The 26,296-nt window shown below is 42.2% G+C and overlaps 2 protein-coding genes across 3 annotated transcripts in view; both read left to right on the top strand.

Annotated features, from left to right (window-relative positions):
• Nucleotides 1–26,296, top strand: part of JMJD7 (jumonji domain containing 7) — a 266,369-nt gene that overhangs the window by 59,806 nt on the left and 180,267 nt on the right. The gene's annotated exons all lie outside the window — the stretch shown is intronic.
• MAPKBP1 (mitogen-activated protein kinase binding protein 1) overlaps nt 24,288–26,296 on the top strand; it is a 154,320-nt gene continuing 152,311 nt past the window's right edge. The window contains exon 1 of the mRNA XM_042466693.1: nt 24,288–24,615. The gene's annotated coding sequence lies outside the window, so the exon portion shown is untranslated. The remainder of the gene's footprint in view (nt 24,616–26,296) is intronic.

The raw sequence follows: 26,296 nt of genomic DNA, 5'->3' as shown, positions 1-26,296 counted from the left end.
CTTCACATGAATGTACCCAGGGATTCTGGATTAGAAATGGAACTGCAAAAAGTAGCTTCTGTGATACATGAACCGACACTGGATCCAAGTGACTTGATAGACATAGAGGAAAGTGATGATGCAGATGAAACTCTCACCTCACTTCTGAATGAAATTGCATTTCTCAACCAGCAATTGAATGACGATGCCTCAGACATATTTGAACTTCCAAATTCCTTAAGTTCTGGCTTTCCTCTAGGAGATATGGAAAGTCGTCAGGAATCAGCTACTACAAATGCCTCTCCTTTTCAGTTTGGTGCAATGGGTGGGACCTTTAAAGACCTTTCTGTAGTCCGAGAGAGTACTGATTCCATAACTCCTCTCTTGCTTCACTTGGATGATGATGATCTATCTGAAGGGAGCAGGAAAGCAGGAGAGGTTTCAGCTAAGTCTGATGCTTTGAAGCTGATGTTAAGATCTGATGGAAAGAACCCACATCCTGACCTAACAGCAATAAATAGAGATGGAAATAGAAAAAATATATCACTGACAAAGGCAAGAAGTGTGTCACCTCCCATTCTGCAGATGAAGACTAACCTAGAAGTTGCCACCACTGATATGGGATGGAGGCCCATGCCCAAACTGGCACCACTTGGTTTAAAAGCTGCTAACTTTTCATTAGATTCTGAAGGACAGAATACCAAAATGATGCCTGTGTTGGCACCTGTTGCTACAAAAGAGATGAAAACTACAGAATCAATGAGTGGTCCAAATCTGGAACCTAAAGCAGTGCTCACGTTAGCATCTACAGCTAAAAAATCAAAATAGTATTTTGGCTTACCTTCACATGCTTTTTGATAATTTGTTTTGTATTTCTTAGGGGCTTTCACAATTAATCTAGATTGTTTAGTATATGGTAGACTTACAGCATCCATCCTTACATGTGCATATATTATTACATACAGTGTGTTACTTAGGAAGGGTGGGTGTTTGAATTTGGTATTGGATGACAAGGAAACAAGAAGGCACTAGCCAAAAAAATTACAGGTGTCCAATTTGTCAGTAATTTCTGCAGCACTCATATAAAAATGTTGTAGATCTTTAGTAATGTAAATTAGATATTTTAAATGGCTTGCTATGGGGAGAAGAAACAATGCATAGCTTGATTAGTCTGCAGCCTTTGACACCATTGATCACAGCCTTCTAGTTGATATACTCTCTGACCTTGGGTTCTCAGACTCTGTTCTTGACTGGTTTAGATCTTATTTGTCAGACAGATCTTTTGCAGTGGTCACAGGTAGTCAGACTTCATCCTCTGTTTCCTTATCTGTTGGTGTCCCCCAGAGCTCTGTTCTGGGTCCCCTTCTGTTTTCTCTCTACACACTGTCCTTAGGTAAACTCATTAGCTCTTTTGGTTTTTCCTACCATCTGTAGGCCAATGACACCCAGTTGTATTTTTGCACCCCTGACCTTTCTCTAAGGCTTGAACAGCAACTTTCGTCTTGTCTCACAGCTATCTCGCAGTGGATGCGCCATCGGCATTTGAAGCTCAACATGTCCAAGACGGAGCTTCTTGTCTTTCCTCCTAAGTCCACCCTTCAACACTCCTTTTCTGTCTCTGTAGACAACATTTCTATTCAACCAGTCCAGCAAGCCCACAGTCTTGGTTTTATCCCCCACTCAGCTGGCCCTGTTGTTGTATTGTTACTGTTTTTAAATGCTGTTTTTATCGTTTTTTACTTTGATGTACTTTTGTCTAATCTGTGTGCCGCTTTGATCATTGGAAAAGCGGGATAAAAATAAATTTATTACTATCATCATCATCATCATCATCATCTTTGATTCTTCTCTGTCATGTATCCCTCAGATCCAGACCATAGCCAAGGCTTGTAGATTCTTTTTATACAACATTGCCAAAATCCGACCATATCTCTCCGCCTCTACTGCCAAGATTCTGGTCCATGCCCTAGTGATCTCACGACTTGATTACTATAACATCCTCCTGGCTGGGCTTCCTCTTTCTCACCTCCGTCCTTTAATTTCTGTCCAGCATTCAGCTGTGCACGCATTATCACATCCGCCCACCGCTCTGACCACATCTCTCCTTTGTTGGCATCCCTTCACTGGCTCCCCCTCCCTTTCCATATTCAGTACAAGCTCCTGCTGGCGACGTTTCAAGCCCTCCATGGGCTGCCCCCCCCCAATTTATCAGACCTTCCATCTCCTCACCTTCCCACTAGGGCCCTCCGTTCTGGTAGTCAAAGTCGGCTGTCCCAGCCCAGCATTTCCTCTGCCCCATCTAAGATTCGCCCTTTTTCACTTGCTGCCCCTCACTCCTGGAACCTTCTTCCCTCAAGAGCAAAGGCCATCACTTCTTTAACCAGCTTCAAAACGGAGTTGAAGACCATCCTGTTCAGAGAAGCGTTCCCAGACATTGCGTGATTATCACTTGCTATCTGATGTTCTTTTTGTTGCCTGTTTTATTGAACCATTTCCTGTATTGCTATGTGTTTTCTTTGTATTATCCTATCATTTCTTAGATTGTACGCCATAGGCAGGTTTACTCTTTTATATTTGTTGTTTTTATGTACAGCACTGTGCAAATCTATAATGCTATATAAAATAATAATAATAATAATAGCTTAATACTTTCTAGCATACCAGAATCAAATTTAGTGAGGAAACTATTGCCTTGCTCATACCCAGAGGAATTCTTGGATGACTGCAAAGATGCTGTAGCTTTCCTACCTTTGGTCTGACACAGTCACAGGAAGTACCCTTTTAAAATAATTTTAAATGTGTTTTTAGCATTTTTTAAAAAAACAATTCAGGTATGTAAATGGTTTGTATACATATACCTTTCCATATTACAAATTCAGAAGCTCAAAATAAGTATTTGAGCACAAGATGTATTTTGCTCTTATATAATGTCTTTTGATTGAATAGTTTGAGGATAACTTCTTCACTTATAAGCCTGTAAATATGAAGGGGATTTCACACTATAAAACAGTTTATATTTTTGTACAGATTTTCTTGTAAATATGCAAAGTAATTTTTTCCTCATGATGTTATAAATAAGAATGTTGAATGCTTGGAAGACATCCAGGTGATCTGGGTCAATCATTGAAAATGTAGCTGTCATTGCTACATGATAGCTGAATTTCATTATTCTATTTTGTATAATTGTATGAAGAATGTAAATCTCTGCTCTTGCTAAGGCTTCTGTTCCCTTGTTCTGGTTCAGTCACATTAGGAACTCCCATCTCCTGTTGCTAGGACTGAGCTAGGTGGTGAAAAGTTTTTGAAAGCATAGAAAATATCAGTACCAGTTTACCCATAGTGCAAAGTTTCATGCAGCCCCACTCTTTTTCTACCTGCATGTAAGTTGTCCATATTTGGATGAAATTGCATGTAATTAATACTTTCACATGGCTTTTTTGGGGGGTTTGTGTGGTTTTTTAAAATAGCATATATAATGTAGCCAAATTAGACTACAGTACGAAATAGCACGTTGCATTAATTGAAATTATATGTGGCACTTGGCCCATGCTGTTGACACATACAATTAAATAAGTATTTAAATCCCTGTGGCTGCATTGTATTAAAGTAAAAAAAATCAAAGTATGTTTATAGTTATGCCCTCTATGGATATAGGTCCTTTAAAATCTCCCACTTTTCTACCCATAATTCTACAAAGCAAAAGAGATACTGAAGAAAATGTACCACAAAATCCACAAAGCTGTGATACTTTTCTTGGGCCAACTCCAAAGCATAAAATACATTATTCAAGCTTTTGAAGCTTCAATGGCTTCTTCATCAGGCAAGGATGTTAAAAATTATACTGGAGAAGAAAGGTGATGATTTTAGAGTCACAGTATGATTAAATCACTTTTAGTCTTCCACTGTTAAGACACATTTTCTTGTCCTGTATTTAACTTCAATTTATTGTGAATTTTCACTGCTTCACAGTGTCCATTCAGTGCCTTAGAATTTGGAAACAAACCAAATTGGTTAAAATTTTACCAATGGTTAAAATCTAACCATTTTAGATATCAGATTCTGACACAAGTGTCAGATGGAACTAATTTAATATATTAACAAAATGACGCTGTGTATTTCTCACAAGATTTCTCTTCTTCCTTGTAGTTAAACTGATAGTATGCTACAAGTTCTTTTTTATATATATATTTAAAACACAGTTTTCTTGTGTGTTTACATTGTTCCTTCATGGACTCGTTATCTCATTTGCTTCAACTGATCTACATAATTGAAAGCATCTACATTAACCAGGAGTCTGGCAGAGAAATATATCCTTAAAGATCGCTTTTAACACAATGCATTGGGAATTAAATCCACAGAGAATAATTAGGAGGAAGAATTTATAAGTAATCAAGTTTGGTTTATAAGGCTTTTCATAACACTGAATCCTTTTCTTCTTACTTATTCTTTCAGCTTTCATTGTTCATTTGAATACTTGTTTTTAGCATTTTGGCAATGCAAAAACTACTTAAGCAAAATTGTTTGTTTCAAAGATAATCTTGAAAATTACATATACTTTATTACAAATAACAATGCAAGATTATGAATTTTATAGAGGAGGATTTTGTAAACAAGAGATCAGTTGACTCCCTTGTAGTGGGCACACCTGCATTTGACCAAGATTAGATATTTGGTTTTTAATACATCTGTAAATAAGCTGAAATGTTTTAAAGAATATAATGAATGTCAGATTCAGTTTTTACTATATATTCAGTTTTTTCTGTATCTTCTGAAAAACTTGTATTTTTGTAGACAACTAACCTACTATGTGTGGGTGAATCTGTAAAATTAAAATAGTCTTCAAAATAGTAGCTAGTCTTCAAATATTATTTTCAGAACAAAAACTCTGTGAAGTAATTAATTTTTATTTTATTTTATTTTTCTGTGGGCTGAAGTTGAATTCTACCCATTACTGTTCTGAAGTAATGGCTATGAAGCAAATGTTTAAGGGCCAGGGACCGAAGTGTCACACAAACCAGTTGCATGTTTAGGTAGCGTGCTTGCCTTTGTTTATATTTTATAGCAATCACTCAAACAGATGGGAACTGTAAAAATAAGCAGTAACTTCATTAAATAACCTTAAGAAAGAAAGTATCTTATGAAGGTTACTTCAAACATAGTGTGGTTACATTAACAACGAGAATTACAGACTTTTAAATCTTATGTACCTTCCTCTCTCACTCTCACTAGGAATACCAACCAGTTCTGTTTAGTCTGCCTTAATCACAGGCCCCTCTGGACTAACTGAACCAAACTTTCTGGCCTTTCAGAATGCTTTTCTGATCTTAACTGAAAACTCTCTGTCTCTAGTCTCTACTCTCTACTCAGACACACACAAAGGATTTTAGACATTCAAATCCCCCACAGCATTCCTGAACTGTGATTGGCTGCCAGGAAGTTGGGGCTGCCTAGCCACTTTGTCACAACATATAATATATTTGGGGTGGGGGGGGGGTTAGATGGTATCCTGGGCTCTTTGTCTCTCCCAGACAACCTCAGACTTCAGAGAAGGAAATGTACTCCTTCTGCACCAAAACATCTACAGCTGTTTCCTCTCCAACACCATCAGGAGAATAGGTAGAAAAGACTGTGGGGGTGTAGTCGAAACAAATAAGAAAGGGCTCTGATACTAAGAGTCCCTTACCATGCCTTCAGCCTGAAACTAGGATACAAGCTACATGGATGCAAGCTACAGGAAAAGTGATTCCATCTAAACAGGACAGTGAGAGCTGTTTGACAATGGAACACACTCCCTCTGAGTGTGGTGGAGTCTCCTTTTTAGGAGGTTTTTAAACAGAGGCTGGATGGCCACTTGTTGGAGATGCTTTGATTGTCAGTTCCTGCATGGCAGGGGATTGGACTGTATGGCTCTTGAGGTCTCCTCCATCTCTTTGATTGATTGATTATTTCCCACCTTTTCTTAAGCAGCTTACAAAAGCTCACATAGAAATGTTAAAACAACTAAACTATTTGCAGAATTTCATTCCTCAATCTTTGTCGTAAAAAACAAAACAAAGGTGGGTTACACACTGCAATGAAAGTACACGCAGACCTCCCTAACCCTAATATGCGCTCTGCGCATAAAAAATGACGGCGGTCGTTCCAGACGGCTGCCGCCATGAGGACGTCACAGCCACGCCACCTCTATACGAGGCGGCGCGGACATGATGTCCTCGCTCCGTGCCAGGGTGCCTAGGGCGCCCTTAGCGCAAACCAGGGAGGAGCTCTGTTTTGGAGCTCCTTCCTGGTTTGCGGCGCCGCTTTGCTTCGCTGGGCGCAGCCTTCAGACGGCTGCGCCCAGCGAAGCAAGGGAGAAAGGGGCCAAGCAGCCCCTTTCTCCCCCTCCCCGCCACCGCGGGGTGTCCTTGGGGCTCGAAGCCCCAAAGACACCCCTTTTCAGGCTGCGGGGAAGCGGCATTTTGCCCCTTCTCCGCAGCCTGGAAAGCGGCAGATTGGGGCCTCAGCGGCTGCCATTCTAACCACTGAGGCCCCGATACACCGAGGAAAGGGGCAGGTACAGCCCGCCCCAAATAGGCGGTCTGTAACCCGCCAAAATTGCCTTTAGCTCTGTCTCTTCTTAGTGTGTCTTTTGTTCAGCTAGTCTTAGGACAAGTCCCTTCTAGTTAGTTATGTCTGCATATTTCACCCAAGAAGATGAGAACTTGCCTTGCACTGCAGAGTCCAGGCTTGGTACCACCAATGCCCCCACAGTAGAGCTAGCAAGGGATTTAGCATGGTTATACAGTGCGCCCGTGCCATACGTGGCCTTGAGCATACGCGCTCAAGCCGCGGGGAGCAAGGGGCGGCACGTCCCATTCAATTGAATGGGCGCACGCGCCGCTGCGCACAAGCCCCATTGTTTCCAATGGGCTCGAGCATAGGCGGAATTCGCCTTACGTGGAGGGATCCGGAACGGATCCCCCGCGTAAGGCGAGGACGCACTGTAGGAGGGAGATTCCTTCCTACACCAGAGCACCAAGAAGTGTGTCATCTGCTGCTTCCAGGGTCGTGTCTCCCCCCCACCCCATTGTAGCTGGCCAAGCCCTTCATTTGGACTTCTGTAATTGGGTCCAGATGGTGATTATGCAAGAGATCCCATCATCCCATTCCTGCCCTTCCTGATTCCTCAGGGGACCATGGCTTCCCAGGGGACTCAGTCCTATTCCTGCCCTTCTTGATTGCTCAGGAGATCACAGCTTCCCAGGGGACTTAGCCACCTACCTGCCCTATCTTGCCTTTAAGGCCTTTGGCACTTCAATCATTCAGTAGGAGTCTTCATCTCCCCCCATCCCTCTCAGAATAGACCATCCCTTGCTCTGAACAAGGTCTTTTTAGAGGGTGAAGACATTACCATGGCTGGCATTGTACAAAAGCCCAAAAAACATCATTGCCAAGAAATTCTACAGCTTGCCTAAACTTGTTTTTGTCTAAGCTACAGATTGCATTAGTGGATGCTTAAGTTTCTGCCTTGTTTTCCTCTTCCATATATAAATTAAAGATGGTGAGGATACACTGAAAGACCTGAAGAGGAGGTTCGTTAGGCTTCTGTGGCCAGCGAGTGCTGCTTCTGCCCTCTCTTTTTCTTAAGGTATCTTTATTTGTGGGCAAGGAACTTCTTAACGAACTTCCAACTGCAGCCACTCACAAACCACAAGGTTGTGAGTTCAATCCCAGCAAGGTAAACTGCTTAGGGAGTGCTTAAGTGCGCTGATAAGCAGTATAGAAATGTACTTGCTATTGCTGTGTAAACTTTCAAAGGTTTTTGCTTACTCTGCAGCTAGTTTAGTTGCTATTTAGTTTAGTGCATGGGCACAAGACAGCCATGGTCCCTATCTGATGCTAGGTTTAGCTCGAAAACTGGCACATTGGTACTCATTCTAAACAAAATCTCATGTTTGCCCATTTGGTGATAATAAAATTTTGGCTATTCCCTTGAGCCAGTCCTAATTGATAATAAGAATAAAAAGGCTCTTGCCTCCTCCCAGAAGAGGGATGATGGGAAGGTTTCCCAAGCAGGACAATGTTGCCTGGGTTGGTATCTACACTCAGACTAAATTGGTCTTTCAAGTCTCTTGTCTCTGGACTGAAAAAAATTATAATTGGTTCAATAGGGACAAAAGGATCATTGTCCTGCTTGGGAAATCTTCCTTTTGTCCCTATAGAAGCAATTACAATTTTTTTCAGTCCAGAGACAAGATGCGACAGACTAAATCCAAGCAGCATCCCCACTACCAAGATCATTCTAGAAGCAGCAATTTTGTTTATTTATTTAATGCTGTTTTAAATGCAGTTAGTGTTTTCAGCAGTCCTATCTCTTCCAGCAGGTCATTCCACAATCTGGGAGGGAGCAGGCAATCAATCCAACAAGCAAGCTCTCAAGAACTCCCAGGTTGACGAATGATGTAAAGCATTGCCTGTTACAGGTAGTTATCAGTCAAATTTGGTCCCATGAAAGTATACTTATTTGAAGCAACAAACAAAACATGCCCAAGTTTTTTTCTTGGGGTTTCTCATGAGAGAGGTGGAAAGATGGAATGCTGTAATAGCACAATGGCCACCAGATCTGTATTATGTCCATAACATTATGTAAAGTTCTATGTACAAGGATGACACTATATAAATTGATGGTGATAGTACAGTGGGTCCTTGGTATCTGCTGGGGTTTGGTGCTAGGATCCCCTGTGGATACCAAAATCCGTGGATACTCAAATCCTATTAAATACAGTGGCGCAGTACGATGGTGTCCCTTACATAAAATGGCAAAATCAAAGTTTGCTTTTTGGAATTTATATATTATAAAGATACTTTCAAACCATGGATGCTTGATCCCATGGATAAAAAAATCTGGATTTGGAGGTCTGTCTGAGACCATACTGTAGCTTCCAAAGATTCTGCAACTAGCTCCTTCAGGACCTTGGTTCCTTCACAGCCATCTTACTTCCTTTGTCAGTAACTTTGAAACACCTGGACTGAGGCTGGCTTTGGTAAACCACCTGGCATTTGAGTGAAGGTCATCTTTTTTAAAAAGTAACTCATGCTTAGGTCAGATACACTGAAAAGATAAGCCTTAGCTCTCTCCAATCCTTTCTCTTTCTCCCCACCCACCCCATCAGCTATCAGTAATTTCAACAACTCATTAAAGATAACTGAAACAAATCAATTCATAAAGAACAATGAAACAGAACATCATTCACACTGAAGTTATGCTCATTATAAAGGATTCCGGAAGAGTATCAGAGTGGAATAGCAGGAAGTTGTCAGTTAATCGTTCAAGGTGTCATCTTCCTCAGGTTGGCTGACTGGTGCCAAAATTCACAACCACAAATTCAAGTAAGAAAAGGGTGGTCTTATCTACTGAAAGCACATGTTTATAAAATCAATAAATGAAAACCATGTCTCTGTGAATTAGTGTTGACTTTTTCCTTTGTGTCTATTCATATTTCATTGATAGCTTTTCCAAAAGCCACAGATCCCAAATCTTTTCCCACCAGTTGTCTAAACACACTGTCCCATTTTTCCAGCATTTAACGATAAAAGTATCACAACCTCCAGCATTTGAGGGACATAGTTTTCACTATCTTTGCTAGTTTGACAGGACTCTTGTACCACTTGTTAATTGTTTTCAATCAATCTCTGGTTAATGCTGGTCTTGATTTGAGATGTGTGTTTGTGTGTAAAGACCACAGGGTAATTAATTTGATTTCCAAAATTATTTTATCTAGCTTTGCCTCCCAAGTTGATTAAAAGGGTGTTATTTATTATATTCTAAGCCAATTAAGCAATTTTAGGTTTGACATGACTGCTTCTTAGTTTTTTTGTATGTCCCCTTCACATGCTTTTTCATAGGATGTTAAAGTTCTCGGGGGGTCTCCCCTTCACTACTAGGTTTAATGTAAAGGAGACAACTTGTGTAAGTTGGTACCATGTGGTTGCTAATAGCTGTAAATCTTAGAGTAAATTTTGTGTTGATTTAGGCCTACTTCTGCTAAATAGATCTTAAACAATATATAAACCTTTCTCCTCCCATTCTCTAAATTGTTGAAACTTATCTCGGTAAGGAAAGGATGGATGAAGCAAGAATGGACATAAGGGTGAGGGATCATGTGAGATAACGTGTCCATCTGTTCCAGAGTGTAATAGAGTGCTGCTAGGGATCCTTTGTATCTTTGATTTTCTTTCCTACATTTTTCATTTGAGTTAAATCTCCAGGTTTTTGCAATATGCGTTCTCTCGTCTACTAGTCAATCTAATGTTATTGACAAATGGTCTGAACGGAGGATTGGTTTAATTGTAGAATCTAAGACACTGTTCGTTAAGGATCTGGATACAAAAAAAATGTTCAATACACGAGTATGTTTTATTTACTGAGGAAAAGAGAGTATAATCTTTTAATTAGAGGAGACACCGTGTCGGCTCCTGGAGGGTTGGCCTGGCAGAAGCCTCAAAACCTCTGCTTGTGCTCTCCCCCTCCATCCATTCCATCAGTCCCTCGCTCAGAAGAGGAAGAGAGGAGACACCTGTGTCAGCTTCTGGGGCATTGGCCTGGCAGGCGGTCGTGGAAACTGTTTTTGCCTCCTTTGAACTTTGAGCTTTGTTTTTTATTAATTGTGATAAATTGTAGTTTCAAGGTTTATTATGCTTATATGGATCATGGTTTTGACATATTGTAATTGCTCTTTAATGTTTTTTTCTATCCGATATTATGTTATGTAAAATATTGTTTTGATGTGGACCTGTGCTGAGTGGTTGGGGAAATGATTTTCTATGAACCTTGTTTGACTTGTAACGTTCTTATGTTTTCCTGTTGATTGCCAGTGTATTGATATTGCTTATTGTTATTGTCTGTTTTATATGGCTGGGGGCTTTGAAGGGATTAGTTTGTTTTTATTGTATTTTTATTGTACTTCCACTGTTGTTAGCCGCCCGGAGTCCTTGTTGATTGGGCGCGATACAAATAAATTATTTATTATAATTATTATTATTTATTAGGATGAAGAGCCCACCAAGGGTCCATCAAATCTGAATTGTTTATCAGTATCCTTAATGGTGCATCATTGTGTATGGTGTTTTTAGAGGGCATGATCTGTTCAATCTGTGGTGCAGGATATCATTTGAGTCACCCCCTATTATTATATCCCCCATATATTCATTTTTCAGAGCCTGTAGGAAAGAATTAATGAACCTTTGTTGGCATATATTTGGTGTATAGGAGGTGCCAACTGTATATTGCTGCCCAATCATTCTTCAGTCAAAATGGCTGAGAGAGTGTGACTTGCCCAAGGCCACACGCTGGATTTACATGGCCGAACTTGAAATCGAACAACTATGCCAATAATTTTATATTGTTTTAATTGTGATTATTTTAATTATAATAATAATAAAATTTATTTGTGTTTCCCCACCTCTCCCAGTGGATCGAAGCGGGGTTACAGACTATTAAAATCAATACATATAACACTCTTATAAAAACATAAAAAAATATTACATCAACACTCATCAATACAACAGTACAAAAATCCATCGACCATCCAGCATCCAGGGGCAAGGCAGAATATCATTGTCAGCAAGGATATTGGTCTTCATTCTTCAGGGGTGGAAAGCTTGACAAAAGAGTACCGTTTTAAGTCTCTTTTAAAATGTTTCCAAGGGGGTCATGAGACGGAGCTCCTCAGGTAGGCTGTTCCAGATCCGTGGGGCCATTATAGTAAATGCCTTTTGGGATGAGGAAATATATTTGGAAGATGGTGTTTCCAATAAATTCTTACCAGATGTTCTGAGTGTGCGGGGCAGATCATACAGGGAGATGTGGTCCCTCAAGTAACTCGGGCCCAAGCCATGTAGGGCTTTATAGGTGATAACCATCACCTTGTACTGTGCCCGGAAGCAAATGGGAATCCAATGAAGATCTCTCAAGATAGGTGTTATATGGTCAGACCTAGATGCACCGATGACCAATCTGGCTGCCATATTTTGTACTAACTGAAGCTTCCGGTCTTGATGCAAGGGTAGCCCCATGTAGGGCGCATTACAGAAGTCTAGATGAGAGGTTACCAGAGCATGTACCACTGTTTCAAGGTCCCTTTGGCCCAGGTAGGGTCGTAGTTGGCATATCAACCGAAGTTGATAGCAAGCACTTCTGGCCGTCGCATCTACTTGAGATGTCAACTGCAGGGACAAATCCAGAAGTACTAAACTGCGAACTTCATCCTTTAGGGGAAGTGTGACCCCGTCCAGGACAGGTGGAAAAATTTCCTTCCCTGGGCCTGGGGAACCTATCACAAGTACTTCCGTTTTCTCTGGATTCAGACTGAGTTTGTTTTCCTTCATCCAGCCCATTACCGACTCCAAACAGGCATTCAGAGGAGAGACGCCATCCTTAGTCACTGCATCAGTCGGAGACACAGAGAAGCATATTTGGGTGTTGTCAGTGTACTGATAACACTGCGCCCCATGTCTCTGGATGATCTCTCCCAGCGGTTTCATGTAAATGTTAAACAAAGTGGGGGACAAAATAGTTCCCTGAGGGACACCAGATGTCAGTTCCCTCTTGGAGGAGCAAGTGTCTCCCAACTGCACCATCTGGAATCTGCCCGAGAGGTAGGAGTGGAACCACTGGAGCGCAGTGCCCCCGATACTCAATTCCCTCAGGCGTTCCAGAAGGATACCGTGGTCAATACATTTATATTGGGAGATTTGAGTTGATTTCTTTCTGTGAGCTGCTTTGAGTCCCACTCTGGAAGAAAGATTACTTGTTTCAAAAGTAATGGGGGGGAATCAGTCATAAATTACCAAACTGAATCCAGTACTAACTAAACATCTGCTTGCCCAGTATTGCAGTCACAGTAGAGCTTAAGTCCCAGGTCGAAAGAGCAAAGCATGTGATAGGGGAACAAGGTTTGGAACTACAGGTCAAAGCTGAAAAGGGGATCCATTGCTCACCCTGCTTCTAATGTATGCCTGATTATACTTGCTTTTTGTATGCACAGAGACCGCTTATACACAAGAAATTGTGGCTTAAAATAGGATGTGTTCTCAGAGGATGCCACTAGGTGATGCTAGTCACTGAAGATGACAACATAGCTGAATCCCATAAATATATATTTTCATATGTATGTCAGAGGAAGAAACGGTTAAAATCACCTCTGATTATTCTTAACATAAGAAAACCCAATGAAATTCATTGGCATAAGTCGACAGGTGATGAAGGCACACACACACACGGGCACTATCCCTGCCCTTAATACTATATATTTGTAAATATGTGCAGTCTGGAACACTGGCATCACTAGGGGATGCAGATTGTACCAGGTGACACCCTAAGCGTATGTGTGTGACGGCACTTTTCAGACATTACCTTTTGGTAGAAATGGGTTGTGACATTCATCTGCTTCCCTTTAAAATGCTTTAAGAGGTGATAGGAGTGGGGTGAAGCTCAGTGAGAGGAGAAAGGAGAGGCCCTAGAATTTTTAAAAGTGTAAATTTTAAATTTTTAAATTTTATTTTGTTTAATTTTTTAATTCTTTTTAAATTTCCTTTAAAAAACACCACACTTTAACCAAATCTTCACTATGTATATGTGACTACATTTAGTTTGTGCGTATAATATTGTAATTTGAAGGTATAATTTTAATTTTGCTAGTTGTTTTATGTCACAACTATTAGCATTACATTCAGTGATACAGTATATGGGAGTTACGACTTAGGAGAAATATTAGTTCAAAAAAGAATGCCTACGGATTCTGTATGGTGTAAAATGGGAGGGTGTCAATGGGGTATGTGTGTGATATCATGAGTTACCAGTTACCACACTGGGTGACACCAACCCTAGTGACGCCACTGGTCTGGAATATCATCCTTGAACTGACCTAATACTCCTTGGATATGAATACTATTGTGCCTGTTTCTAACCTAGTGTTTTTAGATGTAGCTGACTTTCAAGGGACCAGGCTGGGCATCCATATCCTGCTGTTTTTGTATAAGGAACAGTCATTTGGCATAGAAGTATATGTAGTTCCACTCATGTGAATTTGGCTTGAATCACAGATTCAAATCAAAAACTTATGAATTCTAGGTACAGCCCCTTTTAGGGACAGAACTGATGAGCTCTGATGTGAATTTAACTTCTTGTGGGCATATTTTGAGCATATCCATTGAGCTATAGCAGTTAAAAACAGCCAACATTTGTTAAATCAAAATTTATTTTTAAAAATCTGCAAGAAAGACCCCTATGTCACATGTACACGTAACTAAGGCCCGTTACAGACAGGCCTTTGCTCCGCCCCCAGTACGTACTAGAGGTTGGCCAAGGACGCAGTGTCCAATCAGGCCTCACCCCTAGTACGTACTGGGGACGTCAAAATGGTGGCACCCTATACACATGGGTGCCGCTATTTTGATGTGACGGACGCTTAGTGTCCACACATCACGGCTTGGTTGTGATGCTGCAAGTGTGCTGTTGGTGCCTTGCGGCATCACAGCTGCACCACAAGAAGAACCCGCTTTTTGTGGGTTATTTTTGCTGCGTAGGGGAGCCACGCGGTTTGTCCGCTGCAACTCCCTTGTGCAGCAAACATGGGCACCGGCAGAGGGCCCTTTTTGGGCACTCTGTAAAGCGCCTATAGTAATTTTGAAAGTTATTAACTGATTATCTTGTCTGACTAACATGCCACATACTCTCATGCCATCTGAGCCTTGTTTTTGCTTTTATAGTCTTATGTATTTGACATGAAACAGAAGTATGGTTTAGGGTCAATGTGCCCTTGAATTTATAATGCTCACACACATACCCTTTTTATAGTTCATCATATCCATTTGTTTTCTAGAAATTACTTCTATTTTAATTTCTTCATCTGTCAGCTGTATCATTATTTCTGACTTCATGGCTCAAAGAAATACTAATTTAGGCCATTCTGCCTTGCTGAATGCTACCATTATCTGTTTAGCAGCCTATGCCAAGCTCATCTCTCTGGCATATGGAAAGTTCCTCCTGAAAAGCTAAGGGTACTACAGATTCTTGCATTTTTCATACTTTTGAGAGTTTCACAAACTGTGGAGACATTGGCAGAAGAACTGGCTGAGTGATTACACTTCTCTATAAAGTATATTGCTGGGTTTGTCCCAAAGAACAGGAAACGCTGAATAGGTGATTATAATACTTGTGACTACTGCCTTACTTTAGAAATGTTAGGAGATGGAGTGATGGTAGACCAAGACAGACTCTGGCCCTCAAGAACGTAACTCCAGTTATCACTCAATACATGGAGAGGAGTTGTAATTTAACATTCCATGTATTTCTTATCATGGTTCAGGGCGCACCCAGGGCTGTTTTTCTCCTGCTTTTTATTAGTGGAAGGCAGAGAGTAAGAAGTTTTAAATACAGGAACATAACATCGTAAGGCATTGAATAAAATCCTGTATGATCACATGTTGCATAGAAGTTATGAACATAGGAAAAAATGGAAGTTGCTCTTGGTGGCTAGCAGAAATGGCAACCTACAAGGCTTAATATTCTCAATTTCATGCCTCACACCAAGTCACAAGTAGGTGTACCGGATATCCTTGCACCTGAGGCATAGTGTGACTCACAGGCCAGAGTGCGACTGGCTGCAGCTGTGAAATGCAGCCAGCACAACAACCGTCACTGGCATAATTCAACAGGTGGGGGCTGGCTTGGCCTATGGTTTAATTTATTAAAAATTACAGCAGTGAGACACAACAGAATGCCATGCATTTTACTGACTGGAATGAAGCCGGATAACACTAATTCCTGTGAGGTATTCATGTATTTGTATTCTAAGCAATTAAAAAAAGATTCAAAGCTATGTGCATCTCTTTGAACAATGGGTCCAATGAGATAGTACAACCTCTATGTAGGGTTTTGAAAGCAAGATAGTGAAAAAGGCTTAACCAGAAGAAAATCAGCTCAGTTTTATGGGTATCATGGGCTGATAAAAAGACAAATTAAATTGGGTCATAGAGCAAATCAAACCTTGAACTCTTTAGAAACCAAGATGACTAAACTGAGACTGATGTATTTTGGCTATATCATGAGATGACAAGACTCATGAAAAAAAGACAGTAATGTTTGGTAAGGCAGAAGGAAGTAGGAAAACATTTCAAGTGGATAGAGTCAGTCAACGAAATCATAGCCCAGAGTTTGCAAGAGCTAAGCAAGGCTGCTGGTAACAGGGAGACCTGCAGGTCTTTCATTCATAGGGTCACTGTAAGTCAAAGATGACTTGACAGAAAGTAACAACAAAATTGTGGATGTAATGCTTGCGGCACAACAGCAAATGCACTTTCCTCTCCCAATCTGACCTATTGTCAGAGGTCTCCCCACTTCTGGAGTATGAGATGAATTCCAAGCACAGGAATATATATGTATGAGCAGCTAATCATACATATTTTACCTATTGCACACATAATCCAGGGCATCGTAGTTCACAGAAAGTTACTTTCTTACAGGGATGTGTTGCCCTGCGTATGCTGTTTTAATGTAAAAAAAAATCTGGACTGCAAGGTGATAAGGGAACAAGGACATAATATTAGTTGTGAACACCACTTTATAAATTTCACAAGATGCTTTCTCTACTTGGACTACAATCCTTAGCTGCACTGCAGAGGTAATTTTGGGATTTGTAGTTTTGTGAGACATATAACTTCACTATATTATAAATCTTGAAGCCCAATTCAAAAAATTTTCATTCAGAAAGAAATCTCACAAGTCCAGAGGAACAATACTTATTTTTATTTATGTTTTAATATGGGGAATATTTATTTATCATTAAACATTTGTAATTAATGGTTTAGTTCTGTCTTTTTAAATTATTGTAACCCACCTTGAATCCCATTGTGGGAGAAAGGCGGGATATAAATCCTTCAAATAAATAATATAAATACATAAACATTATTCTAAGTACAAGTGAAACTTCCTCCTTCAGCCTTCCCTTAAAACAGGGATGAGCAACTGTAGGGTAGCAACTCACGATCAGTTATGCTGGGTTTTGATTGATTGATTGATTGAAATTTTATTTATATACCACCGTTCCTATGATCACGGCGGTTTACAAAACAAAATGAAAATACGATACAGTACAGATTACAGATATAATACAATACAGATCACAGATTAAAAATCAAAATCCCGCCTTCCCTTACGATACAACTCCACTCTCCTACCGCTATATCTCCCCTTGCCCCACACTACTCCAATGGGAGCCCCTCTTAACACAGCCGCACCTCCCTCTCCCTCACCAAGCCAATTACAAACCATGTCCAACAAACTCCTGACAATACTAGCTACACCCCTCTCCTCAATCTCTCTCCCTCCAGAAAGTCCACAACGGCAGCACCAGGCAATTGTCCTTGGCACTCCTCCCTGATGGTATAGGGGCGTGAGCGGAGAGCTCTGCAGGGGAGCCGGCGAGCCGGCTTAAAGAGGCCGCTCCCACGGACCCTCCCCCTTGAGCAACGCCACTCCAGCGGCAAAACAGAGTCCTCTGGGCCGCTCCTGCCCAGGTGGAAAACGGGCAGGCAGCGTCCTCTTCGGGGGAGCCGGCAAGCCGGCTTTATGGAGGCCGCTCTCACCGACCCCTCCCCCTGGAGAAACGCCGCTCCGGCGGCAAGGAAGAGTCTCTCTGGGCCGCTCCTGCCCAGGTGGAAAGCGGGCAGGCGGGCAGTTAGGGAGGGAGGAGCCTCTGTCTTCAGGCTAGCCCCTGATGGTACTGGGCCAGCCTTCTCTCTCCCTCAGAGGCCGAACGATGACAGTTAGGGAGGGAGGAGCCTCTGTCTTCAGGCTAGCCCCTGATGGTACTGGGTTGGGCTGCTGGGAACTCTAGATTAAACCTTATGCCACAGTTGTCCACCCCTGCTTTAACTATGGCCTTTCTGAATCTAGTACTTTGCAGATGTGTTGGGTTACAGTTCCTATAATCTCTGGGGATGCCAGAAGTTAAAGTCTAATAAGTGTGGAGAGCACTGGGAAGGATGCATTAAAAAAGTATCTGCTCCACACAAACAAGAAGGTTGCATCTGTCATGGCACAGGTGTGTGCTTTTGCATTCCTGTCTTTTTAAAAATCTCTTCTACCCACAACACCTTCTTGGGAATTGCACTGTTCCTCCTCTGGGCCTCCAGGTGCAGATTCTCTTTTCCAAGAACCCAACAAAATCAGTTAGAAACATGGAGCAAAGAGGTACCACCCACCTCTCACCTCACCCTTTGGGGATAAAAGCAATTAAAGTGGAAGAGGTAGCCAAATACAGTCAACAGTCCACATTTGTGGTTTTGACTTTTGCTGATTTGCTTATTGACAGATTTGATTAATATGTACTCTCTAGGAATCTCTAGATCCTCCAGCATGACTCTGCTGGATGTTGGCCAAAGTCACACTGGAGAAACTAGAGATTTCTAGGCTTTTGTAGGTCATCCAGCATGATTCTGTGGTCAACCTCTGGCAGATGTAGACCATAGAGTTCCGCTGGAGGACCTAGAGATTTCTAGAGAGGTGTTCTCTAACAAAAGAATATTGGGGTCCCCCCCCAGTTTTTCCACACTCGCAGGAGTCATGCACGCATCCCTCTAACCCCAGAGAATATGGAGGGCCCACTATAGTGGGGACCTTTCACACTATGCAGGCATAGCATTATGATTCTACTGAAACAGCTATGTTTCCATCCTATAGAAAGCTGACATTTGCATAGGGGGGGGGGGAATAGAGGATTCTAGTGCCTCACCAAATGATAAACCCCAGGATCATGCAGGATGTGCCCATGGCTGTTTAACTAGGTCAGAATCCTCATTAGCAGTTATGAATGAGTAACCTAGCCTGCATCTACACTGCAGAATTAATGAGGTTTGACACCACTTTAACTACCATGGTTCACTGCTATGGAATTCTGGGGTTTGTAGTTTTGTGAAATATTTATCCTTCTCTGTCAAAGTGTTCTGGTGCTACAGCAAACTACAAATCCCAGGATTACATAGCATGGAGCTGTGGCAATTAAATGGGTGTCAAACTGCATTAACTCTGCCGTGTGACAGCAACCATCCCGCACCGCACACAAGCAATCTCTAGCACAAGAGGGAATTGCAGCAGGGGACCTGCATCTGACTGTTACTCTAGAGATTGTTCATGGGAGAGGATGGGAACTACAGTCAGCTGTTTCTTGAGTGATGGGGAATGGACCCCGGTTGATCACACTTGCTGCTTCCTGATAAATTGGGGATGGGGCCATTGGATTGAGATTCACTGTGTAGCACTGTAACTACTATATGCATACATATCTCTTACACAGAATTCTGGCCATAATGCTTTAATTTTGTGGTGTTAAAGGGTCCCTGGACAACATCCAGAAATGTAACTAACAGGCATATTTTGGTATACAGCAATATACTGAGGATCTGTTTAAAGCAGGGTGAGAATGTGGTCTTACAGATGTTGTGCAAGTGCACCTTCCAGGATTCCTATGTAGCACAGCCATGATGAAAAGTGCTGGGAATTGCAGTCTAACAACTTCTAGGGCAGTGGTTCCTAAACTTTGCTCCTCCCGATGTTTTGGACTTCAGCTTCCAGAATTCCTGGAAGCTTCATGGGGTTTCTGGAAGTCCAAAACCCTTGGAGGACTAAAGTTTGGGAATCACTGATTTAGGGTGATTAAATGGCCAAACCCATGTTAGTTTAATGTAATGTACAAGGAACTAAATGGGATTAAAAGTCAATGACCATGACTGACAGGTATATTTTCCTCTAACGAATCTCAACAGAAACTTAATTGCCTATATATGTGTGTGTGTGTGTGTATTGCATTACACAGATCCATTTTTTTTAAATGGACATTAATTTAGTCATCCCTCCATATCCACAGATTCTTTATCCACAGATTCAACCATCCACGGCTTGAAAATATTTTAAAAATATATACATTCCAAAAAACAAACCTTGATTTTGCCATTTTATATAAGGGACACCATTTTACTATGCCATTGTGTTTAATGGGATGTGAGCATCCACAGACTTTGCTATCTGCTGGGGGTCTGGAACCAAGCAGATATCAAGGGCCCATGGTAACTGTTCTGGAGATACTAACAGTTGATCATTTCTATCTTCATCCCATGAGCAGAAACAGTAGCTCATTTCTGCAAATCAAGCCATTTACTGTTAAAGGTACACCAAGCTTTTTTGGCAACCATACCAAGAAAAGATGTGCAAATGTTTGAATGTCGTTAGCAGGATCTGTGATTGTGTGGAACAGGAAGGGACATGTCTCTGGATGTGCATGAATATGAAGTAAGGAGATACCCAAGGGATTAGAAGGATTAGGAAAGGAAAATTCCTATTCATGCAGACTTCATATAGGAGCCCTAAGGAAGGGGTGGGAGAATGGGCTCTGAGTATATAGCCACCTGAAGATTTAAGAATGCAGCTGTTTTGCTTAATTACTTCAACTAATCCTCATTTGTTTGGTTTAGCAATTAATTGCTGCTTAAATTACATTATTACCACACCATTTCAGTAAAGCAAAAGGTGCTAAGGCTCAGGGATGTCTAGGCCAGTGGTTCTCAACCAGCGGGACATGTAGTATTGGCAGAACACAGATAAAGCAAAACACAGGTGTTTTGGTCACAGAAATATCAGTTATTTCTCATAACACTGTAGCAACTTTTATTTATGCTCTTTTTTGTTTTATAGTAACAGTAGGAAAAAAATATATGCTTGACAAGAGTTATTCCATTATTTCACTACTAGTGGAATTATAATTTATGTCACAATAACACCACTGCAGTGTTTCATTATATTTACTGATAAATATAATGGAAAAAGTGCCTGTGAACTGGTAAATGTCTTTCTTTGGAAAAGTGGGCCTTTTGTTTCTATCATGGTAGGATCCAGATCCACTGATACAGCGGGACATAAGATACAAACGGTTAGAACCACTGGACGAAGTGGACTAGGACAAAACATTTAATTTTTTGATAGTACAATTCTATACACATTTATTCAGAAGTCAGTCATATTGAATTGAGTGGATTTTATGCCCAGGTACATGGCATCAGATCCCATCTGATCTTGGAAGTTAAGCCAGGTCAGACCTGGTTAATATGTGGATGGGGGACTGTCAATGAATACCAAGTGCTGTAGGCTATATTTCAGAGGAAGGAACTGGCAAAACCATCTTTGAGTACAGTGGGCCCTTGGTATCCACTAGGGTTTGGATCCAGGGCCCTCTATGAATGCCAAAATCTGTGGATACTCAAGTCCCATTATATAAAATGGCAGAATCAAGATTTGCTTTTTGGATTCTTTTAAAATATTATTTTCAAGCCACAGATGGTACAATTTGTGGATGCAGAATCCGTGGACCCAGAGGGTCAACTGTATTTCTTGCCTAAGAAAACCCTCAGTAATTCATGGGATCACCATTAAGTTGACAGGTGATTTGAAGGCATATACACACAATAGCTTGGTGTGCTTGGTAGTTTATACAAATAATAAAAGTTCAGGCCAGACCAAGTCATTCTGCTGATTGATGTCAAGCAGAAAGTGATGTCTTCCTGTCTTCAGCTGATGGTAAACAGCACCCAAAGCTGATTAAATTATTTTGAAACTTAAGGAAGTAAAGGCTGTAAGTGCCTCTTCTGCTCCTGTGATTAAATGCAAAATATATTAACTAACCATTTGCTGCCCTGGGGCAGTCTTGTTCTCCATGAGGGTTGGCCCTTCATTATGTTGCAGAAGATTCACCTTAACTTGTTTGGATGACCAGCTGTCTGGAATGTGTGGTATCTATTTCCTTAGAAGTCATGGCCATCCAGAATGGATGTGATCAGTCTATTTCACGGGCTGTTTCCTTGTAGCCAGGGAATGAACATCCCAGCAAAGTACTTCTCCATCTTGCCTGATATCTCAGCTTTGGTGCTTAATCCTCGGGAGGGGTCATCATAAGGCAAGAAGTGACTTGAAGAAACATACACAGACAATAAGCCAAAGTCCCTGATTCTTTTTGAACAAGAACAACTCCAGTTTAATACTCAAAGATATAGCCATGTCATTCCGTAAAATCAGTACGTAAAGAGATCTTGTAGTGCCTTTGAGACTAACTGAAAGAATGAGGTTGGCAGCTTGAACTTTCGTAGACTTAAATCCACTTCTTCAGATGGATTTTAGGTGCATTCGGATGCATGTTCTAGTTTAATACTGTTAGCTGAAAAATGAGCCCAGGATGAAGTGCTACAGCTGGCACATGAGGGGAGGGCAGGGGATTCCTAGCTTCAAACAAGAGAACATCAAAGGACCTGCCCTATCCATTTCCTCTTTGTTTGTGAGCTTATTGTCTTTCTTTGCTGCCATCAAAGCCTGCTAACAGTTTTTGTTAGTGGAAAAGGGATGAATGGATCCCTTCCACGGGGCCTCCTGGGCATTATCAAAATCTGGAGGATCCTATGGAAGAGACTTTGGGGGAAATTATGGGGGGCTGCATAGGGAGGAAAACATCCCACTGTGTAAAAGGATGAGCTTCACTAGTGCATGGCTGGATTGCTCCAACATAAATTAGCACATGTTCATAATCACTTAACACCTTTTGTATGAATTTCTTTGACAGAATCTCGTGACCCAATGTTTTGTGTAATATAGTCGATAACAGAGATGGGGAACCATGTTGCCCAATGACACTCATCATCCCTGTCCATTGGCCAGGCTGACAGGAATTCAAATCCAACATCATCTGGAGGGCCATAGTTTCTCAAGCACTGGTCTATATACTGCTGTCAGGTCTCAAGTCTTATTGCTGAAATGTATTTGGAAGAAAGTATATTCTTCTGCCCCACATGGACAGACAAAAGTGCTTATTTTATGCAATGCATTATTAACTGAAAGAATCTGCTGCCATAAATTGCACTAATTAAGGGGGCTGTCACAAAGGATGAATCAAAAATTGAATATAAGTGTATCAAAAGTCCCTCCCATGGCATGTATTCTGCTGTAGAGAAATAAATTGATTCAGCCCAAGTGGGAACCAGGTGGATTTGAATTGGATTCGAATCTGCCCTGGTTCCCACTGGCAGTGGCTTTTCCCCGGCCTCTCTGCCCTGGCCATGCCTCCCTCTGTGCCCCAGGCCTCTCCACCGCGTGGCCTGGCCTCTCTGCTTGGGCCATGTTCAGTTTGGAACCCAGTTTAACAGGCAAGTGGGTATTAGGCTGTTGGCTGGCAGGGCTTTGCTTTGCCTCTGAGTTGGGCTTGCAAGGGGGCCGCCGTCCTCTTCTTCCTTCCAGCTGGAATTTTCAGGCCAGACAGAGTGGCCAGATATGTCCTCCTCACCACGAAGGAGGAGCAGGTGCTGGAAAATGGCGGCCATTCCCTGAGGAATGGAAAGGGCTGGGAGGAGGAGAAGCTGAGACAGTGTAACCAAGGGCTGGGAGGAGGAGAAGCTGAGACAGTGTAACCAAGGGTTAGAAGGAGAAGTAGCAGAGACAGCGTATAGAATCATAAGAATTGTAGAGTTGGAAGAGACACCAAGGGCCAAACCTATTCTGCCATGCAGAAACTCTCAATCAACCCCCCTCCCCATCTTCAAGAGAAGGCCATCCAGCCTCTGCTTAAAGACCTCCAAGGAAGGAGACTCCACTACTCTCCAAGGAAGAGTGTTCCACTGTCGAACAGCCCTTACTGTCAGGAAATTCCTCCTAATGTTGAGATGGAATCTCTTTTCCTGGAGCTTGCATCCATTGTTCTGGGTCCTGTTCTCTGGAGCAGCAGAAAACAAGCTTGCTCCCTCCTCAATATGACATCCCTTTATTTTTATATTTATATTTAAACAGGGCTATCATATCACCTCTTAACCTTCTCTCCTCCAGGCTAAACATCCCCAGCTCCCTAACTTCTCCTCATAAGGCATGGCTTCATCCAGACCCTTCCGCATCTTGGTGGCCCTCCTCTGGACACACCAAAAGTCCGTAGCCAAGGGCTGGGAGGAAGAGGAAGAGGAGGAGGAGAAGCAGAGCCCATTCATTTCTGCTGAGAGTGAGGCCAGCCACCGAGGCCGGCGAAAACCTGAGGAGGGAGCTCTTCCAGAACTGGGCCACAGAGGCCTGAAAACCCCTCCAAAAGCCTCCGACTTGGCAAGAGACAAGACAGCCCTGGAAGGAAGACCTGAGGGAGAGAGAGAGTCAGGGCCAGGGAGGGCGGGAAGGAGGAGCTGAGAGAGTGTAGCCAAGGGCTGGGGCTGGAAGGAGGAGGAGGAGGAGGAGGAGGCCTAGGAGGAGGCCCACCCCTCCGCCTCCCATTGCAGCCCGGAGGCCAGCCTTCCCTGCCCTCCCTCCCGCTCTCAGTCCTCCTCCTCCTGCTTTGCCTTCTCCCAAGCCCTGCTGCCAGACTCAGAGAGGACCTTCCTGGGCGTCTGGAGGCTGCTCCTGGCTCCTTCCCCCCTCGTCCTCCTCCTCCTCCATCCCTGCAGAGCCACCAAGGAAGGAAGGAAGGAAGGAAGGAAGGGGAGGCCTTGGAGAGCCCGCCCGGGCTGAGAAGAGCCCCAAGCCCGCCTGCTGCATGGCCCAGGAGCCGGGAGGGAAAGGCGCCCTCTCCCTGGTTGGCTCCCTCCCAGGTAACAAAGGGGCAGCCCCCCGCCCTTGCTTCCTTTCCCCCCGTCTCCTCCTCCTCCTCCTCCTCCTCCAAAGGCGGCCAAGGCTGCGTCCGCACCGCGGTGTCAAACCGGTTATCCCTGCAGTGCGGAGCAGAGGGTTCATGGACCCCGTTGACTCCGCCAGTCCTCTCTCTGCTCCCTTTGCAGGAGGGGGGAGGCCGGAGGGGCCCTGGGTCGGTTTGGGAAGGTCCTCTTCCTCTCCTTTTCTTTTGGGGTGGGCTGCTCCCAAATCACCTGAAGAAGAGGCCAAAGGGTTGGCCTGAAGCCCCTCGCCCCCAGGGCCCCTTCCCCTCCGGGCTGGACATTGTAAGAGGGAAGCAGATAGATACACAACACAAAAAGTGCAACCTATCTATAGATAGATAGATAGTGAAGCCTATATATATATATATATATATATATATATATATATATATATATACTGTGAAGCCTCTCTCTTTCCTCTCTGTATATATGATGCTGTGTTGTATAAATAATGTAAAGCCTAATATATATATATATAAAAGTGAAGCTTCTCTCTCTCTCTTTCTATATATATAATATATATATGAAGCTGTGTGTGTATAAATAATGTGAAACCTATATATATATAGTGAAGCGTCTCTCTCTCTCTCTAGATATATATACATGAAGCTGTGGTGTATAATGTGAAACCATATATAATATATAGTGAAGCTTCTCTCTCTCTATAATATATATACATGAAGCTGTGTGTGTATAATGTGAAACCTATATATATATATATATATATATATAAAATGAGAGCTCCTCTCTCTCTCTAATATAATATATAATATATAGAAGCTGTTGTGTGATAAAAATGGTGAAATCTATCTATCTATCTATCTATCTATGAAGCTGTGTGTATGTGTATAATGTGAAACAAACACACACACAACACATATATATAGTGAAGCTCTTCTCTCTCTCTCTCTCTCTCTCTATATAATAATATTATATATATAATGTGAAGGTCACCCAGTGGGTTTCATAGCCAAGCTCTGGTCTTCAGGGAGGTATCCCCATACTCCAACACGGGCCACGCTGCCTCCTCTTCATGTCTCCTTACTGACTTTCCCTGTTCCCTGACCTTTTTCTCAAAAAGCCTTAGATCCCAAACCGCATTGAAAGGTTGGTGGTGATCTAGCGGTGCTGGCTGCCTTGTGGGCGCCTGGCTTCTCTGTTCTGTCCAGGCCAGTTTAGATACTGCAGCAAGGCTTCCAGGCATGGCGTAAATGCACTCTCCCTCACATCCCTGCCTTTTTATAAATGGGTTGTTACCTTGTGGAAGGAGGGGGGGATCTTTTGAAATTTTCTGGATCCTGCTGCGATACTCTGTAATGTCTCTTGTGTTATCTCTCATGCCAAGGGCTAATGTTTGTTGTGGCTTACGAGGTATTGACTTCAAGAGATGTCAAGGCCTAAAACGGCTTCTTTCTTAAATGTGCTCTTCCCACAAACCCTGGTGGAATTCCATGGCCTTTGATATAAATTAACAATTTTGTTATTATTATTTAACCCTCTCTCCCATGGATTGAGGCAGGGACAACAACAGACCCAGCAAGATGCATTAGTTAAGAACACACATCAGTTAAAAACATGCATCAGTTTAAAAGAACAACAAGGCACAATATGAACAAAT

The sequence above is a fragment of the Sceloporus undulatus genome, chromosome 1 (genome assembly GCF_019175285.1).
Source record: "Sceloporus undulatus isolate JIND9_A2432 ecotype Alabama chromosome 1, SceUnd_v1.1, whole genome shotgun sequence".
Lineage (NCBI taxonomy): Eukaryota > Metazoa > Chordata > Lepidosauria > Squamata > Phrynosomatidae > Sceloporus > Sceloporus undulatus.
The sequence above is the reverse complement of the archived record's forward strand: the minus strand, read 5'-3'. Positions and strand labels throughout refer to the sequence as shown.